General features: G+C 41.8%; 1 non-coding gene and 1 pseudogene across 1 annotated transcript; one reads left to right on the top strand and one right to left on the bottom strand.

The window, feature by feature from the left end:
- Positions 1–702: 702 nt before the first annotated feature.
- trnap-ugg lies at positions 703–774 on the bottom strand. Its single transcript has one exon. It is a non-coding gene; the product is annotated as a tRNA-Pro (tRNA).
- A 4430-nt stretch (positions 775–5204) lies between these two features.
- LOC123481574 lies at positions 5205–20504 on the top strand (annotated as a pseudogene).
- Positions 20505–20716: the final 212 nt, after the last annotated feature.

Here is a 20716-nt window from a genome sequence, read left to right as displayed (position 1 = left end):
CTTATGAATGTGCCTCATTATTGTTGTGTTTCTCTGAAGCAAATGTCTTGCATTTCCCCCTGATTCACCAGTAAACACTGAGCAATGATGAACAACAAGACAGGAGACATGATCAAAAATGTTAAGACACGACTGAAAGCCAATCTGAAAACAAACCCCAATACCATGGGTGGAGAAGCTACTAGATTTAGAGCAAGTTGGAGAAGCACACCAAGTAAAATCAATGCACACACTGAGGTTAGTGCTGGCAATAACATGACATGTAAGGTGTAAAGGGCCAGCAACAGCAGGCATTAGGCCTACAGTGTATTGGTTTAACTGCACACGATTGTAGTACTGAAGAAGGGCCAGAAGAGATCAGTATAACAACAGTCATTCATTGGGCTATAATACAGCAAGTAGCCTGTACATTTTTATCAACATTTTTTTATCAACATTTGGAAATAGGTAAACGTGAGGTTAGATCCATCTCTGTGTTATTTCTGAGACTAGACATTTTCAAGTGTGATTAGGCCTACTTTCAGTCTTTGAGGTGAGGGCTGGCAACAGATAACATCATTAGTAAAGCAACCTATAAAAATACATTCCAGACCAAGATGAATTCATGGATAGAAGATGTGCACCTGAATGTTAGAGGGTAGAAAAGTTAATGATGAATGGCCTTGTCACAACATACCGAAAATGTTGAATAAGAAAAAAAATGGGCTCGTCCGGGATTTGAACCCGGGACCTCTCGCACCCAAAGCGAGAATCATACCCCTAGACCAACGAGCCGCTTACGTGATATGCAGATATCAATGTATAACTACATACCAACCGTGACGACAACAACGACACGAAATCCTTGCTGTCTGGCCATAGTTTTCGTCAAAACAGCTGTTGGCGCCAAATTAATAACTTGGGAAATACAGACTGTCCCTTTTTATTATGAAGAAAACCCTGGCTTTACGTACCTCAATTTCACCCAACTTGCCTTAATATCTTGTTTAAAATGTTTGGCGCACAAATCCTACCACCCAAGTTTCACGAGCACTGATTAATTTCCTCATTACATTGTAACGCTGGTTACAGATGATGAGATACGTAAGGACACATGCTCTTTCCATGACATAGACAGACCAGGTGAATCCAGGTGAAAGCTATGATCCCTTATTGATGTCACTTGTTAAATCTAATTCAATCAGTGTAGATGAAGGGGAGGAGACAGGTTAAATAATGTGTGCCATTCAGAGGGTGAAGTGCCTTTGAACAGGGTATGGTAGTAGGTGCCAGGCGTACCGGTTTGTGTCAAGAACTGCAACATTGCTGGGTTTTTCACGCTCAACAGTTTCCCGTGTGTATCAAGAATGGTCCACCACCCAAAGGACATCCAGCCAACTTGACACAACTGTGAGAAGCATTGGGGTCAACATGGGCCAGCATCCCTGTGGAACGCTTTTGACACCTTGTAGTAGGAGTCCATGCCTCGACGAATCAAGGCTGTTCTGAGGGCAAAAGGGGGTGCAACCCAATATTAGCAAGGTGTTCCTAATGTTTTTGTACACTCCGTGTATAATGTAGAGAATCATTGTACCATCTAGACCACTGTGAAGTATATTTTATTTAACCCAAACTATTGTATTTGCAGCTGTTTGAATCTGGTCTACAAAACCGAAAGTAAATCTAAATTTAAGCATGGGAAGCATAGAATAGCACACATAGAACATATATACCGCTTTTTAAACTTGCTTTCATTGATAATGACAGATCTGTAAATCATATTTCTATGTGAATTTGGTTGGGGTCCCCAAAAAAGTTACATATTGCAGCTTTAAAGGGGGAATTTGCGATTGCTACATACATTTTTGGACTTTTAAATTAATGATATGTACCCATTGATTCTTGAAGAATATGTAAGGGATAATCAACTCGGGCTCTATGTGTTCTATGGAAAATAGTGAACGACGTGGAAGGTGAGTTCCATGACACACTAGCGGAGTGGAACTAACCTTCCACAGAGTTGCACTATTTTCCAGAGAACGCATAGAGCCCGAGTTGATTATTCATTTTATACCATGGCTAGAAATGTGTTCATTTGCAGGTAAAAATGTGTTCAACATCCACTGAAGTTGCTAGCAAGTTTACTAGATGGCTACAGTAGTTGCAGTGGTAACCGAACAAACAGACTTGCTAGTTTAGCTAACCAAACTATCAGTCCTAGCTTGCCATTATGAAAATCAAACTAGCAATGCCAATAATGTTTTCAATTCGAATTTTGCTTTCAAAAGCAGCTCAAACATAGAACATGTAAGAATGAACTAAAGCCATTGAATTCTACCATGCTGATGTGGTTATAGGGAATAATGCACACTCTAGAATGCACTTCAAGCCAATCAGAAACAAGTATTCAACAATGCCATGGTATAAACACATGCCATGGCATAAACACAGATAGAACAATGAGACATTTATTTCACCTGATGTATAAATGTGAAGCATCCGGGTGGCGTTTTCAATCACTACCAAATATGGTGGTGAGAGGAAGCCCAGTGGCTGGCAATGGGAGAAGATGGAGCGAGATGGATTTTGGCCAACATTCTGCAAATGTTCTCATCGATTAAACATTTGATCTCAATACAGTTTTCTATTTCCCAAACTAGAATCTGTTACAAACAGAGTGGACTAAGTTTAGTAGACTATACCCTTTTGCGTTGTTTAGAAGGAGTACAAGGGTGAATTTAGTTATTCCACACCCGCACTTCACAGAGTAGGCATTCCCCTAACGGAAATATGCAAATACAAGCTAGCTCATGCTTGGCTCTGCCCACCTCCTTGCTTGTTCTGCCCACTATGATTAATTTGCTCCCATTGGAAACGACAGGCTGTGGTCTATCTTGGGTTAGTTACAAAAATCTTTGGTATAAATGTATATTATAACGTTGCTACATAGTAGCTCACTAGCGAGTTCACATTGTAGCCTATTGACCCGTAATACGTAGGCCTATGTTGTTATTTTGTAGCCTATCTAATTACACGTGTATGAGCCCTAGGCCCACCTTCCACAGACTAGCCTGAGCCTAGTGATGGCTATAATGTCAACGTTATTATCCTATAGGCCTAATGTTAATAACTGATCAAATGTAATAGGCCTACCTGATGATGATGTGGCACTGTAGGTGGCTTAGTTCAGTTAGAGTATGCATTTATAGTAAGCTAGGCCTAGTTGTTGGGCAGTTTAATTACATTTTTTGTTACCCATTTTAAAGTCTCATGCCTATCTTCATAAATAATGGGCTAGTTTTATTATTAGTAGGCCCATAATCAATCATCGTAGCCAACTCTACAGATTTATTCAAACTTTAGGTAAATTGCTTCTACCTCAGAGATGGGAAACTGACGGTCCACACCCCCCTTTGAAGGCCCAATTTTGTATAATTTTTTAGGAACTCAGTCGGGGTCTCAACTTACTGTTGCGAGTTAGAATAGTAGAATACACAAGGTGCAATTTCGAAATTTGGTTGTGCATCATCAGTTTTTTTTGTTATGTCAGTCACTGATAGTCAATTAGCCCATGTCAGCAATTTTGTTTTTAGATTGTTTAATTAGTTTAGCGGCCAGCTATCTAAACTTGTTATCATGGTTAAATTACCGTGTGGGGGGCCCCCATTGATTTTTTTATTCAGTCTCACTCAGTATATTAAAAACTGCTAACATTTCTTACCACCCTATGGCAAAATGTGTAGAATTGCAGGAAATTAGCTGTAACACAGCAAATATTCCTTTCTGCCCCAACCTGGTCTCAGAGCATTTCGTATTATTCTGTAGGTAAATCTGAAACACTCCATTTAGTACGATATGTTACGTATTACATTTACATTTTGCAGACACTCTTATCCAGAGCAACTTACAGGCGCAATTAGGGTTAAGTGCCTAGGGCACATCGACAGATTTCTCACCTAGTCAGCCTGGGGATTAGAACCAGCAACCTTTCGGTTACTGGCACAACGCTCTTAACTACTAAACTACCTGCCACCCCTATGATGTATTAATTTGTGGATGTCCAGCGTCCATTCCGTATGATATGTTATGATTTGCAATTCGTTCAATATGTTATGAATTGCAATTTCCTACGTTGTTACGAATTATAAAAAAATAAATATATATATAATTTTGCAAAATGTATGATATGGTACGAATTCGAATTAGTTGTTGCTAAAGTTAGCTAGGTGGCTAGGTGGCTAACTCTAACATTAGCTAGCTGTTTAATGTTAACAAGGCTAGATGTTAGGGTTACGGTTAGGGTTAAGGTTAGGAGTTAGGTTAAAGGGTTAAGGTTAGGGTTAGCTAAAAGGGTTAAGGTTAGGGGAAGGGTTAGCTAACATGATAAGTATTTGCAAAGTTGCTAATTAGCTAAAATGCTAATGTTGTCCGTGATGAGATTTGAACATGCAACCTTTGGGTTGCTAGACATTCGTGTTACACACTCACCCTCCCATCTTCCTTTCGTTTTTCCTTCAGTAACCTCCTGTCTTATGTAACTACACCAAAATTAACATGCATATTCATTTGAGTGTCCTGGTGTGTATTATTATGAGTGTCCTGGATTGACTTTACTATGTTACGTCTAGTGTATGAGACCAGGCTGCATGGCAAAATGAGTAGAATTGCATGAAATTAGTTATAAAATTGCAAAATCTTCGTTCCATCCCATGGCAAAATGTATAGAATTGCAGCAAACATGTTTTAAAACTGCAACATTTTCCCTACACTGCATGGCAAAACGTGTAGAATTGCACGAAATTAACTCTCAAAGATAAAACATTTTTCTCTCTGCTGTCAAGAGGAGGGCGGGCCACTAAAAGGTGTTGCTAGCAATGTGGTGGGGATGGATGTGGGCCCCTCATGATGAGTTCAGATTTTTTGTGGCCCCCACCCCAATCAAAGTTGCCCATCCCTGTTAATTATGAATTAAGGTTGAAGGACTTTGGATCAGACTGACCACTGCTTTGTCAATTTTTGTTTATGATTTGAAGTACTGTATGATGATAGTTGGTGATGAGGATAATGACGATGATGATGATGATGATGATGAATAACAGTTGTATTACAAATTGTAAAGAAAATCGTTGGTAGTAGATTTACGTGTCCGATTTTATTGCGAAGAAAAAGCAATGCATTATTTGATGACCAATTTGAGGACAGTAAACGCCCAATGCATTCTGGTCCCTGTGCTGAAGAAGCTCAGGAATTTGAGGTGTTGTTCGCCAGTCCAGCCTCCAAACCAATGACTGTATATATGCTCCAAACCCACAAGGTTTTCTTTCACTGACAATCGAAACGGTAAATATTGTATCTATTAGCCAGTTATTAGGCGTATTCATGTCACATTTAACTGTCTCGTCGAATTAGATACCTCGTTTTAACTTCCTGCCGCATCCCAAATAGCTTGTTAGTATTAAGCTAGCCTTTAGCAAAGTAGCTAGCTACTTGATAATTAGATGGCTGGCTAACGTACGTTTTCAAAGCTTGCTTTTAGACACTTCGCCGGTTTAATAGTCAGTGTTAGCTAGCTAACGTTACCATTTGAAACCATGAGATGAATAATCAATTTACAGTTTGTCTACACAGCCCGGTTTGAAATACTTGTTTGCTAGCTAGCTTGAAGGTGTTAAATCATGTTTTGTGATATTATTAGCGTAAACTTAACTAGATAGGCATATTTGAGGTAACTGCAATATCATTTAGTTGTATTTCAGATATTGGGACAGCGCTTTCAAAACCCAGTTAAAATATTTTCAGACTTCCACTGCTCGGCGTTGAAAAAATAAAAGTCCAGAGAGCAGTTAGCTACTGTTAGCTCTGAAAGAAAGATGCCCATGTCAATTTCTCTCTGGCCTCCTCAGAAGGGCCCGTCTGTTGTCAGTTGAATTGTGATGAAATTATTTCTTCCCCCCGCTAGCTAACTGTATGAAGTTTTGATATCACTTCCAGCTTCAATTTATTTTTGGTATACTGTAATAGAAAAGTCACTAGCTAGCTAAATAAAAGTACAGAATGGAAAGTTGAATTCAAGTTAAAACCAACTTGAGTACATGCATCTGTGAAGTGAAAGTGCTAAAGAAAGTTTTTGGAAGGGAAGGCTGTTAGTTTTTTGTTGTTAGACATTCTTTCGAAAAGTCATTGAGCAGAGAGCAGACTTCCTGTCTCTCACAGTCCTCTAAATCATGTAGGTAGGCTATCCTCCATTTTGTTAGTGTACACAGTCGTCATTCTCTTCAAGTAAAAGCTAGTCCTATTGATATAGTATTTACATGCTCTGCAAAAAAAAACTGAAGTACTTTACATTTGACATGTTTACTGTAAGGTTCTCTGTTCTCTGGCAGGTTGAAAGAGCTCAAAATGTCTCAGGCTGAAAAAATTAAGGTAAGTTCCCGACTGAGTATGATAAGAGGATGCTTGCTTCCTCTCAGTAAGCTTGCTTCCTCTCAGTAAGTAATGCTGTCAGGCGGTCCAATAATGACTTCAGAAGGAGCTTATTTTGACTAGGCCTATATAAACAGGATGTGAATCTGCTTTGGCAAATCAGGATTTATTAGAATTAAACCATTGCAGCCATTGGAAAAAATAATATATGTATTTGATCCCCTGCTGATTTTGTACGTTTGCCCACTGACAAAGACATGATCAGTCTATAATTTTAATGGTAGGTTTATTTGAACAGTGAGAGACAGAATAACAACAACAAAATCCAGAAAAAAGCATGTCAAAAATGTTATAAATTGATTTGCATTTTAAATTGATCTGCAAAACATGACTTAGTACTTGGTGGCAAAACCCTTGTTGGCAATCACAGAGGTCAGACGTTTCTTGTAGTTGGCCACCAGGTTTGCACACATCTCAGGAGGGATTTTGTCCCACTCCTCTTTGCAGATCTTCTCCAAGTCATTAAGGTTTCGAGGCTGACGTTTGGCAACTCGAACCTTCAGCTCCCTCCACAGATTTTCTATAGGATTAAGGTCTAGAGACTGGCTAGGCCACTCCAGGACCTTAATGTGCTTCTTCTTGAGCCACTCCTTTGTTGCCTTGGCCGTGTGTTTTGGGTCATTGTCATGCTGGAATACCCATTTACGACCCATTTTCAATGCCCTGGCTGAGGGAAGGAGGTTCTCACCCAAGATTTGACGGTACATGGCCCTGTCCATCGTTCCTTTGATGCGGTGAAGTTGGCCTGTCCCCTTAGCAGAAAAACACCCCCAAAGCATAATGTTTCCACCTCCATGTTTGACGGTGGGGATGGTGTTCTTGGGGTCATAGGCATTCCTCCTGCTCCAAACACGGCGAGTTGAGTTGATGCCAAAGAGCTCCATTTTGGTCTCATCTGACCACAACACTTTCACCCAGTTCTTCTCTGAATCATTCAGATGTTCATTGGCAAACTTCAGATGGGCCTGTATATGTGCTTTCTTGAGCAGGGGGAGCTTGCGGGTGCTGCAGGATTTCAGTCCTTCACAGCGTAGTGTGTTACCAATTGTTTTCTTGGTGACTATGGTCCCAGCTGCCTTGAGATCATTGACAAGATCCTCCCGTGTAGTTCTGGGCTGATTCCTCACCGTTCTCATGATCATTGCAACTCCACAAGGTGAGATCTTGCATGGAGCCCCAGGCCGAGGGAGATTGACAGTGCTTTTGTGTTTCTTCCATTTGCGAATAATCGCACCAACTGTTGTCACCTTCTCACCAAGCTGCTTGGCGATGGTCTTTTAGGCCATTCCAGCCTTGTGTAGGTCTACAATCTTATCCCTGACATCCTTGGAGAGCTCTTTGGTCTTGGCCATGGTGGAGAGTTTGGAATCTGATTGATTGATTGCTTCTGTGGACAGGTGTCTTTTTATACAGGTAACAAACTGAGATTAGAGCACTCCCTTTAAGAGTGTGCTCCTAATCTCAGCTCGTTACCTGTATAAAGACACCTGGAGCCAGAAATCTTTCTGATTGAGAGGGGTTCAAATACTTATTTCCCTCATTAAAATGCAAATAATTTTATAACATTTTTGACATGTTTTTCTGGATTTTTTTGTTGTTATTCTGTCTCTCACTGTTCAAATAAACCTACCATTAAAATTATAGACTGATCATGTCTTTGTCAGTGGGCAAACGTACAAAATCAGCAGGGGATCAAATACTTTTTTCCCTCACTGTATGTGTGAGGGGTATACAGAGATGACCAGTTCCTTACATCTGTTTATAAGCTGAACAGATGGGCTTAGGCCTAACTTTGAAACCCTTTGGTTGGACTGCACATTCTCCCTGGTTACGTAGAGGCCTGTTAGGGCCATAAACACTGGAATTCTGAAAATAATGATTTTCACAAAGAGATGGCAGAGACAAAGTCACCTCACCCAAAGGTCATTCGTGGACAGCTGTTTCTTTTGAGTAGCGGCCTAATTGCCGGTTTTAATCTTTGCTGCTGTGATTTACACTGCCCATGCCAAAGTAAAAATGATGGTATTCTTGGGTCGAATGACTCAGATGCTCATGTTGTTGTCTCTTATGTTTTACAGCAGGGTCAGTTCACCAACCCAGAGACGCCAGGGTATGTGGGCTTTGCCAACCTGCCCAACCAGGTGCACCGCAAGTCGGTCAAAAAGGGCTTTGAGTTCACCCTTATGGTAGTCGGTGAGTGTCACAATATTTGTCTGGTGTTTTTGTATTGAGAGTGTTGTAACGTTCGTATGCAGTATCTAGCCGTAGTTCCCCTAGTTGGATATCAGACAGAACGTTTCACCAGTTGTTTGAGCTTTGCACAAAACCACTTTGTGTCTTTGCTTGTCGGTGAGTGTCAGCCATTTTCTTGCTGCAGTTCTTTACTCACTTCAGTAGAGATGATGAGTTTTGACCTTCAAAGGGGAATGTGTGGCAAAATGATAATGTTCACACAGCTTTGTCAGATCATAAGCATCTTAGGAATGTGACAGCAACAGTAAGCAATGCATATTAATAGGGTTGTCACGATACCAGTATTACAATACTATGATACCAGATTTTCCATGGCAAAAAAATAAAAACAGGAATTAGACTAACCTCTATGGTCCTATAAAAACCCACTTGATGTAAAATTGTGAGTGATATAGCTAGCAAAATAAACAAATGTGACTCTAGGTGGCAACATAATGCTGTTTGTTTCTAATATTGGGACTGTTTTCCTCAAGAAATTAATGTTCCACTTCATGTTTTGTTTCCTTGCCACGATACTTCGGAATATCGCGAAACTGGTATCATGACAACCCAGTATGCATTTCCTTTTTCCTCGATGCATTTTGAGTGGGAGGATAGCTTTTTTTCTTTGCTAAACATACAATATATTTTTAACAGAAATTTAACAAACTGGTATTATGCCTAGTTTGTGCTAAGCATTTAGGCTATCACTTCATGCTGTCGACAGAATGGAATGTGACTTCTTTGACCATAAGTCCGGACAGTTGTTATCTAGTTGACAAATGCAGACGTTTCATTTCCCATAGCCTCTCCTCACCATTCACATTTTCCACCCTCCCCACAAATCCGCCAGTAACCACTGTTGCAAATCGCTTCACTTCCTTTTAGAGTTTTTATGTGACTGTATGTATGTCCGGCATACGTGTGTGCCAGAGTGTTTGTGTCTGAGAGAGTGGGATATGTGTAGGATCATGTCAGAGGCCCGGTTTAGGTCACTGTTGTGAGTCCAGCTTCAGACAGTCTCTATGTAAACGGATGGAGGCTGGGCGTATCTGCGTCCTCTGGTTTAGCTGTGTGAAATGGTTGTCCTTTCTCTCTTCTTCCTCCATGTCTGTGTGGGGAGGAGGGGGGCCCTATTGTATACTCATCCCTCTGCCTTAAAATAAACCAGAGTGGAATGTGTGCCTCGAGGGGCAGCTCAGCACTGGACAGGCCTCTGCTCTTGCTGCTAAATAGAATAAGTATGAATAAAAACCACACAAGAACTACGATGAGAGTTAAATAAACACTAGAATGCAAGTATATACAGTACCAATCAAAAGAGTTTGGACACACCTACTCATTCAATGGTTTTTCTTTATTTTTACTATTTTCTACATTGTAGAATAATAGTGAAGACAATAAAACTATGAAATAACACATATGGAATCATGTAGTAACCAATAAAAGTGTTAAACAAATCAAAATATATTTTATATTTGAGATTCTTCAAATAGCCACCCTTTGCCTTGATGACAGCTTTGCACACTCTTGGCATTCTCTCAACCAGCTTCACGAGGAATGCTTTTCCAACTGTCTTGAAGGAGTTCCCACATATGCTGAGCACTTATTGGCTGGTTTTCCTTCACTCTGTGGTCCAACTCATCCCAAACCATCTCAATTGGGTTGAGGTCGGGGGATTGTGGAGGGCAGGTCATCTGATGCAGCACTCCATTACTATCCTTCTTGGTCAAATAGCCCTTACGCAGCCTGGAGGAGTGTTGGGTCATTTACCTGTTGAAAACCAATGATTGTCCCACTAAGCCCAAACCAGATGGGATGGCGTAACGCTGCAGAATGCTGTGGTAGCCATGCTGGTTAAGTGTGCCTTGAATTCTAAATAAATCACAGACGGTGTCACCAGCAAAGCACCATCACACCTCCTCCTCCATGCTTCACGGTGGGAACCACACATGCAGAGATCATCCGTTCACCTACACTGTGTCTCACAAAGACACAGCGGGTGGAGCCAAAAATCTCCAATTTGGACTCCAGACCAAAGGACAGATTTCCACCGGTCTAATGTCCATTGCTCGTGTTTCTTGGCCCAAGCAAGTATTTTCTTCTTATTGGTGTCCTTTAGTAGTGGTTTCTTTGCAGCAATTCGACCATGAAGGCCTGATTCACGCAGTCTCCTCTGAGCAGTTGATGTTGAGATGTGTCTGTTACTTGAACTCTGTGAAGCACTTATTTGGGCTGCAATTTCTGAGGCTGGTAACTCTAATGAACTTATCCTCTGCAGCAGAGGCAACTCTGGGTCTTCCTTTCCTGTGGCGGTTCTTATGAGAGGCACTTTCATCATAGCGCTTGATGGTTTTTGCGACTGCACTTGAAGAAAGTTCTTGAAATGTTCCGCATTGACTGACCTTCTGTCTTAAAGTAATGATGGACTGTCATTTCTATTTGCTTATTTGAGCTGTTCTTGCCATAATATGGACTTGGTCTTTTACCAAATAGGGCTATCTTCTGTATATCACCCCTACCTTGTCACAACACAACTGACTGGCTCAAACGCATTAAGAAGGAAATAAATTCCACAAATTAACTTTTAAGAAGGCACACCCGTTAATTGAAATGTATTCCAGGTGACTACCTCATGAATCTGGTTGAGAGAATTCCAATAGTGTGCAAAGCTGTCGTCAAGGCAAAGGGTGGCTACTTTGAAGAATCTCAAATATGAAAAACATTTTGATTTGTTTAACACTACTTTGGTTACTACATGATTCCATATGTGTTATTTCATAGTTTTGATGTCTTCACTATTATTCTACAATGTCCTTTTTCTTTTTAAATAAAGAAAAACCCTGGAATGAGTTGGTGTGTCCAAACTGCTGACTGGTACTGTACATTGCAGTGCCAGAACCTTATTCAATGTGTAGGAGTACTGGAGTGGTTGAGGAATATATACATATGTATGGTAATATAATAATGGTAATATACAGTGCGTTCTGAAAGTATTCAGACCCCTTGACTTTTTCCACATTTTGTTACGTTACAGCCTTATTTAAAATTTTATTAAATTGTTCTTAGGGACCCTCAATGCTGCAGAGTTTTTTTGGTACCCTTCCCCAGATCTGTGCCTCGACACAATCCTGTCTCGGAGCTCTACAATTCCTTCGACCTCATGGCTTGGTTTATGCTCTGACATGCACTGTCAACTGTGGGACCTTATATAGACAGGTGTGTGCCTTTCCAAATCATGTCCAATCAATTGAATTTACCACAGGTGCTCCAATCAAGTTGTAGAAACATCTCAAGGATGATCGATGGAAACAGAATGCCCCTGAGCTCAAATTCGAGTCTCATATTAAAGAGTCTGAATACTTATGTAAATAAGGTATTTCTGTTTTTTATTTAAAAATGTGCAAAACAAAAGTCTCAAACAATCTCTCTAGCCCTTCATCATGACTCTCAGTTCCACTACATTTCACATAAAAGTCATTGGGCGATGGCGTATTGTGTAGGAAGGAGTTTTGTTACATTAACACGCAATGCTTGCGGTACGGTTTTGCATAAGAACCTTATCTTTTAATATAGGCGAGAAATGATTGTCTATAAACAAAATGTTAAATTGCTACACACCTTTTTATAGGGTTAGGGTTCCCACACGGCCATGTTACAGCACTAGTTTATGTAAAACAGATGGAAGACCGAGTGGACTACCTGTGCTAATTAGCTATCTGTGTAAACAGAAGACAGACTCCAGTTGTCACTGAAAAATACTGTCAGCTACAACTGTCTTAACTGGTTAAAACAGTGAACTGAAAGTGTGTATTTTGCGTTGAAATTAATTTGATGTGATATGAAAGTAAAGGGATTTAAGTTTCTAGAACCGTACCGCAATTGAGAATCGATTCACGTTTAGATGGAGTATTTGGCTGTTTTGGCTTCCAGAGCCAATTCACCCCCTTTAAACAGAATAGTATGGTCTTTGGACTAAGGAGTAACGTTAGGTTCCTTTAGTCCAATATTTTGACTACAATCTCTCAAGCACAAGCCCACCTGCTAGTGAGTAGCCAGCTAATCTTTATATTTAAAAGGCTAGCCAATTTGCTTGCTAACAAGCTAGAGCAGTTTAACTGTTATGGATACACCCTCCTGTCTGTCTCTAACTGTTTAAACCACATAGCCTGTTCGCATTGTGTCAGTGTTCAAATCAAGTGGCCAAACTTGGTAAGAAGATGCTTTTTTCTCAGAATGAGAACGAGTTGCCAATTCCTTGTGTAAATATGTCTTTTTATGCTCATTGCACATTCATCAAACACAGACTAGACAGCTAGCACATAAGTGTGGCTAAAATGCTGATAGCGGTACCGCAATGCCGTGCATGACAAACTGAGCATTCATTTTCCACAATCATGTTCATTGTTACTCCCATCTTAGTAGGGTCTGCTGTGTTTTACATGTTGGGAGTTGAGACATAAAAAGGGTATCGTTATAATATAAAGGTCAAGTTCTCCTCTATTACAGTAAAATAATGTTTCTGTGTCCATATGACTGATTTTGTTTGACCAAACCTGAAATGCAAATAGCGAGTTGAAACTGCTTGTTGTCAGAGATGAAGACAATGCACTTTCGTCGTTGTTGTGAGTTGCAGGGAGAGGGGCTTGGTGTCTGTGTGCGAGTGGTAAGGTGCACAGAAATAGCGAATGAGATGAGACCAAAAAAGTCAAACACTCATCATAAATTCAACCCTAGATTCTTGCGATACAGGCATTTGTAACATCGCGCTAAAACATACATTCAAATTTATTTGATATATCGCCCAGCTCTATGTAAACAGGAGTAAAAGTGACCAGTAGCAGGATAAATACTAAAGGTAATGCCAATCAATAATCAGTGGACGGTAGCGTAATGGAGTAATACATCTAATCAATAATAATCTTCGCAGCAGCGTAGGTTTTCTGAGAGGGTAGAGACCGGTGGATGGGCGTAGAGTCAGTGTGGATAGTCTGTGGGAGAGGGAGATCAGTAGTTGTTAGCGCTTTAACAGTCTTATGGCCAGGGGATAGAAGCCGTTTAGAGTCTGTTTGTCTGAGCCTTGATTCACCAGTACTGCCTGCCGGACGGGAGCATAGAGAACAGTCCATGTCTCAGGTGGCTGGAATCTTTGGACATTTTTTCAGACCTTTCTCAGATACCGCCTGGCATGTACGTCCTGAATGGCTAGGAGCTCACCCACAGTGATGTGCTGTGTCTGCACCGCCCTCTGTTAGGCCTTCCTGTTGCGGGCGGTGCAGTTGCCATGCCATCTGAGGGGCCATGCCAAATCGTTTCAGCCTCCTGAGGTAGAAGAGGTGTTGCTTTGCCTTCCCGACTGTTCTGGTGTGAGAGGACCATGTTAAGTCCTTAGTGACGTGGACACAGGAACTTGAAGCAGTTAACCCTCTCCACTGCGGCCCGTCGATGTGGATGGGGTGTGTGCACCCCCCTGTTTTCTGTAGTTCATGATCCTGTTGCCCTGGCACCACACTGCCAGTTCTCTGACACCCTCCCTCCAGTTGCAGGTGGAGGTGTTCAGTCTAAGGGTCCCGACATTGGTGACGAGCTTGGAGGGCACTATGTTGTTGCACGCTAAGCTGTAGTCGATGAACAGCATTCTCACGTAGTTATTCCTCTTGTCTAGGTGGGAGAGCGCAGTGTGGAGTGCAATTGAGATTGCTTCATCTAGATCTGTTGGGGTGGTATGCAAATTGAGTGGGTCTGGGATGATGGAGGTGATGTGTGCCATGACCAACCTTTTTTCTAAGATCATGATTACAGATGTTAGTGCTACAGGGCGGTAGTCATTGTGGCAGGTAGCCTTAAGAGTTCTTGGGAACAGGAATGATGGTGGTCAGCTTGAGATAAGTGGGGATTTCAGACTGGGACAAGGAGAGGTTGAAGATGCCTGCCAGCTGGACTGCGAATGCTCTGAGAACGTGCCCTGGAATACCATCTGGCCCCATGGCTTTGGGAGTGTTAAAAACCTCAGTCATGTCGGCCTCGGCAAGCGAGATCACCTTGTGCACGTTTCGGTGGTGTTTTTTGTCAAAGCGTGCATAAAATGCATTGAGTTCGTCTGGTAGAGGGGCATCGTTGGATAGATCACGGCTAGGTCTTCCTTTGTAATCCGAAATGGACTGTAGCCCTGCCACATGCATCGCAGTGTCGGAACCGGTGTAGTAGGTTTACACCTTGTTCCTATATTGTTCACCTTGTTCCTATATTGACCTTTTGTGTGGGTAGCTCTGACTTTAGTTTAGTGCGCACCTCTGTGTTAATCCAGGGCTTTTGATTGGGGAAGCAGCGAACTGTCACTTGAGCTTGTTGCATTTAGGACTAAGGACTGTGTGTGTGTGTGTGTCTGGTTTTACTGCGAGGTTAATGCATTTCCCAGGCTATGAGAGGCCTAATGTGTAGGAAGATGCTTGGCTAGCATACAGAGTCCAGGCTAGTTGTGCCCGTTGCCCAACTAGCAGGCAATATTGTGTATTTTGTGGAAAAAGGAACACCCTGCACACATCTAATTGTAGATTCTTGTAGTATTTGTGGTTCGTAGACAAAAAAGTAATCCGTTATGAACAGATATATATTGCCATATATTCTATATTTTGCCATACAGGCGCAATAGTCTGTTCTATTCGGTTTTAATCGTGTCTTTGGTTGTGATAGGATGATAGGGTTTTTATATTGATGATTCTGTGTGTTCTTTTTAGGGGAATCTGGTCTGGGGAAGTCCACCCTCATCAATAGCCTGTTCCTTACGGACCTCTACCCAGAGAGAGTGATCCCTGGAGCAGCAGGTAATGGGTATACACACACACACCAAGGCCAAACTTTCCGCTATCATCAAAACCTAATTTCTTCCTGCATAACCTAATGGGAGTCATTTAAAACAAATTACGCCAAATCCCCTCTCATTTAGTCAGTGGCCTCGAGTATCTCGAAAAGCACAACCTTTTCGCTCCTCTCCCCCTGGTTTTAATTTTGACCCACAGAGAAGATTGAGCGCACGGTTCAGATCGAGGCGTCTACGGTTGAGATCGAGGAGAGAGGGGTGAAGCTCCGCCTCACCGTGGTGGACACACCCGGATACGGCGACGCCATCAACAGCCAGGACTGGTACGCCACTGTCCACAACCTCTTTTGTCCAACATGGAAATTGTTGGAATATAGTTGAAGTAAAATTTTTGGGAAATCTTTATAGTTTTAAAAACAAATTTTCTAACATTTAAAGGGATAGTTTGCTTTTTAAAAGTTTTTTAGCTTTGCATGAGTTTCTGGACTTGGCAGACGACACCCCTGTAACTAAAATGTCAGTTCCCATTGCTCTACCCATGTCATACAGTGTTATATGGCTTTTCTAATGGCCACTGCTTCTTGTTTCTCCTCCAGTTTCAGCACCATCATCGCCTACATCGATGACCAGTTTGAGCGCTACCTCCACGACGAGAGCGGTCTGAACCGACGGCACATCGTGGACAACCGTGTTCACTGCTGCTTCTACTTCATCTCCCCGCTGGGCCATGGGTATACACACATTTTCAACATGCACTTTTAATTAACCTTGACTTAATGACTTTAAATGAGTACCCCCCCTGTGGACTTTCCAGTTATTTTACTCGCTCTCGCTCTCCCTTTCTCTCTCAGGCTGAAGCCTCTGGATGTACAGTTCATGAAGGCCATCCACAACAAAGTCAACGTGGTTCCTGTCATCGCCAAGGCCGACACACTCACCCTGAGAGAGAGGGAGAGGCTCAAGCGCAGGGTAGGAGACATTATAGCTCAACCTGACTCTCAAAAGTATACAATAGGAGAACATTTTAAGTAATCTACACAAGGGATGTAAATGTTGTGGTCTTCCTTTCATATGAGATACAACCGCACCAATGGACTGCACGCGTTTGTATTGTTAAAAAAGAATCCCTCTGTGGATTAATAAAGTACTGTATATTCAATTCAATAGTTAAAGCGCAGCTAAAGTAAATAGCCAAAATGATGTGTACATCCTCCATATTCCTGTGTGTGGCTGTAGATTCTGGATGAGATTGACGAAAGCACGGCATCAAGATCTACCACCTCCCCGACGCAGAGTCTGACGAGGACGAAGACTTCAAGGAGCAGACAAGGATTCTCAAAGTAATCCCCACCTCCTTTCTAGAATGGTCCTGCCTACCTAAGGATTCTGAACCCCAATTGTCATTTCCACATATAGTGGGGTCTGAAATTATTGGCACCCTTGATAAAAATTAGCCATAATAACTGTATAAAATAAATAATTTAAATACTGAGCTATATTGTAGTATTGATTTTCTCTGAAATTATATTATTTTATACTAATACAATTGTCAGAGAAAGAGGTTTTGTTTAATAAGTAATACTTATTTCTCTCAAAAAGGTATCAAAATTATTGACACACCTAAAAATTCCTGATAAATAAAGTAGTCAAAAGTGTATTATTTGGTCCCATATTCCTAGCATGACTACATCAAGCTTGTGACTCTTTTGCAGTTCGTTTTGGTTGTGTTTCAGATTATTTTGTGCCAAATAGAAATGAATGATAAGTAATCTATTGTGTAATTTTGTGGTCACTTTTATTGTAAATAAGAATAGAATGTTTCTGAACACTTCTACATTAATGTGGATGCTACTATGATTACGGATAATCCTGAATGAATGGTGAATAATTATGAATGAGAAAGTTAGAGGGTCAAAGATCATACCCGAGGACATGCTAATCTCCCTGTCATCTTTAACAAGGGTGTCAATCATTTCGACCCCACGAGCATACATTATCTTGGCGATCGGAATTGACATCGAGATGGTTTCTTTTGAGACTTTTACTACTGTTCCTGAAAGTTACTAGCATTGGAAGTTCCAACTAAAAAAACACACAACTTTACAAATAAGCTCAGAATGGTATGCAATCACCAAAATCACAAACATGCTATCTGTTTTGACCATCAATGTCTCCTCTCTCCTCCCTCTAGGCCAGTATTCCCTTTGGCTGGTGGTGGGCTCCAACCAGCAGATTGAGGCCAAGGGGAAGAAGGTGCGGGGTCGCCTGTATCCCTGGGGCGTGGTGGAGGTGGAGAACCCCCGAGCACAACGAGACTTCCTCAGCTGCGCACCATGCTCAGTGCTGAGTGGGTGGGAGAGAGAGGGCCTGCAGGGCCATATCCTCAGAGGGCTGCTCTGGTTTCTTCATATATTCGACTTGAATAGCAGCATAGAATAGTAGCTTCAGAATCCCGAACGGAAATAGTGGCTAATGCGATTTAATTGAGTGTTTATGGTTGATTTGGATTACCGTATTTTCCGCACTATAAGGCGCACCGAGTATAAGCCGAGCAGCTAAATTGAATGATATTGAATGATGTGTACATATATAGCCGCACTGGACTATAAGCGCAGGTGTTTTAATGTTTAATTACCATATGTAAGGGTTCGTGCACAGAGGGGATTGTCGGGAAAGAGATGGCTGCTTGAGGAAGCTCCCATTTATTAACATTTCAACAAACAAGTTGCATATTTGCATAACGTATTCCAGCAAAAATTAGTTAATAGCGTCACAATCATTTAACCACTTAACTTTTGGTTATTTTTGAAAAATCTTGAAAAAGTGTGCTCATCTTTGAATATGTATCTACATTATAGCCTACAGTAGTACCATAACAAAAAACTAAGCTTACAGCGTTGACGAGGCAATATCAATGGCTAAATTAAATGTGTTTTTTAAAGTGCAAAATAAAGTGCCTGTAAACGACAGTAAGCGCTAGAACCTAAAGTTGCAGCAACACGGCTGCTTAAAAATATACGGTAATCAGCCTACCAGAAAAGTCATTAATCCTCGTCTTCATCTTTTAGGCTAAGGTGCAGTACACGGCTGCAACCAGAAAAGTCAAGTCGATTAATCCTCATCTCCGTCTTCCTGCGTACTAAAAACCACCAAAGTCCTCATCTTCAGTGTCGGAAACGAACAGGCTCAGGGGTGGCTTCGTCAGCCACTCCCTCCTCTCTCCTTCGTTGACGCTCTCAAAACCAACGAACTCCTCTTCGTCACTGTCGGAATCGAACAGACTCTGAAGGGCCTCAGCGATGGCGCGTCCTCCTCTTCATCACGCAGCAGTCCAGCCTTTCGAACCCGTTAATGATCGTGGATGTTTTGACACTCCTCGACGCTATCAGGATCCACTGCGCAAAACTTGAGCGAAAGTTGCTTTTCGCATGCGACCAGTTTTGGTGAATGATTTATCGCCGCTAGTCATCCACGCTCCCACTGAACGCGTAGTGCCACTTTGAACGCATCGATTGACACTGATGTCGAGTTGCTGCAGATGTTCAAAGTTGGCCCCCAGGAATCACAGCTGGAATCGAGTTTGTGCTCTTGATGGCTGCTTTCGCATAATCCGTTATATGGGCCCTCATGCTGTCCAAAACGAGCAAAGCTTTTTTTTGGCGGAAAGAATCCTCAGGGCGCTTGATCGTAGCACTCATTCAGCCACCATTCATTACGCTTTCCATCATCCACCCTTTCTTGTTGACTTTAAAGGAGATGCCGTTCAGGATCTTTTCTTTTGGCATTGTAATCCGCTTTTAAAAATCACCATTGGCGGAAGCTTTAATCCAGATGCTGTGCAGCCAAGAACACAAGTGAAATTCGCTTCTCGTGGCCAGTGGTTCTCAACGTGATGGACGATTCACCTTTCTTGTTAACAGTCCTAGTGAGAGGCAGGTCAAACGTCAAAGGCACTTCATCCATATTTATGATCTGGTCCGGTCCGATGGAATATTCCTCTATCATTCTTTGTGTGAATTCGTTGAAGTTTGTTATTTTTCCTGGTAGTCGGGAGGAAGTTGCTGACACAGCAGTCGTCCGCGCCCTGATGGAGAGTCCCTTTCGTCTCTAAATCTGAAACACCAGGATGGTCCACCTCTAAAATTTTCAATTTTCATTTCGGTGGCGACTGTTTCAGCTTTCAGTCGGATCTGCACGGTGGAAACACCTCGGCCGTCTGCTCTCTGTGTGTTCACCAATCTTCAAGAAAGTCTTCAAGTTCGGGCCATCTGCTTTTATTATCTGAAAGCTTTTTTGAATTTTTGCATTGAGACAGTCTCTGGGCTCCAACGCCTCACCATTGACTCATTGATGCCAAGGCAGGCAGCAGCTCTATTTCCTTCTTTAAGCCAGATTGATGTAACTTAAAAAGCAATATATGCATTTACGTTCCATAATGAGGGTTTGAGATGAAAACTTCCTTTGCACAAACGTCGCCTCGTAATGTTGTGTTTGCTCCGCCTGCTGTACCACTCTCGGTTACTTTTAATTTTGCGCGCTTACCTGTCTCACTCTTTTCCGGCCTCCAGCTTTTCCTGCTGGAGCCAGGTTTAAAGGTGAGGGGGGGAGGTATAGAGCCCATAGAGTTAAAGTTGGTGGACTGTAACCTGTAAAATCATAGATTTAGGAGGTAGTGGCGTTAGCGTAAAAATATAGATTAGCCACAAATAAGCCGAGGGGGAAAAATTGGGAAAAAGGGATATATGAAAAATAGAATAATAACATGTGAATGCTTGTTCTACAAAGGGTAGTGTATAATGTATATGTTGTTAATATTAAATGTCAGTGAGTGAGCAGTGACTGTCGCTCACATACTGCTTGGTGTTTGCTTATGACTATTTGAGTTGAGCGACTGGTTTAGTGCTGATTGATTGACGGATACCTATCCTTTACAGCACCCACAGCAGGACCTGCAGGAGGTGACCGAGGACTGCACTACGAGAACTTCTAGAGGTCAAACGAGGGGCAGGTGTTCCATGGTTAGCTCTGCTCTGTCTCCGAACCGTGTCTGCCTGATTTCTATACCCTACCTCCCCCCAAAACTTCCATACGCAGTAATATAATATAAACCAAAGACTCAGACAAACTTAATGCCACGTAGACAGTGAATGTAAGAGAGCATGTTGATACAATGTTGAGACATTTGTAACACAAGACTTGTGT

Source organism: Coregonus clupeaformis, chromosome 21 (genome assembly GCF_020615455.1).
Source record: "Coregonus clupeaformis isolate EN_2021a chromosome 21, ASM2061545v1, whole genome shotgun sequence".
In the NCBI taxonomy this organism is placed as follows: domain Eukaryota; kingdom Metazoa; phylum Chordata; class Actinopteri; order Salmoniformes; family Salmonidae; genus Coregonus; species Coregonus clupeaformis.
The sequence above is the reverse complement of the archived record's forward strand: the minus strand, read 5'-3'. Positions and strand labels throughout refer to the sequence as shown.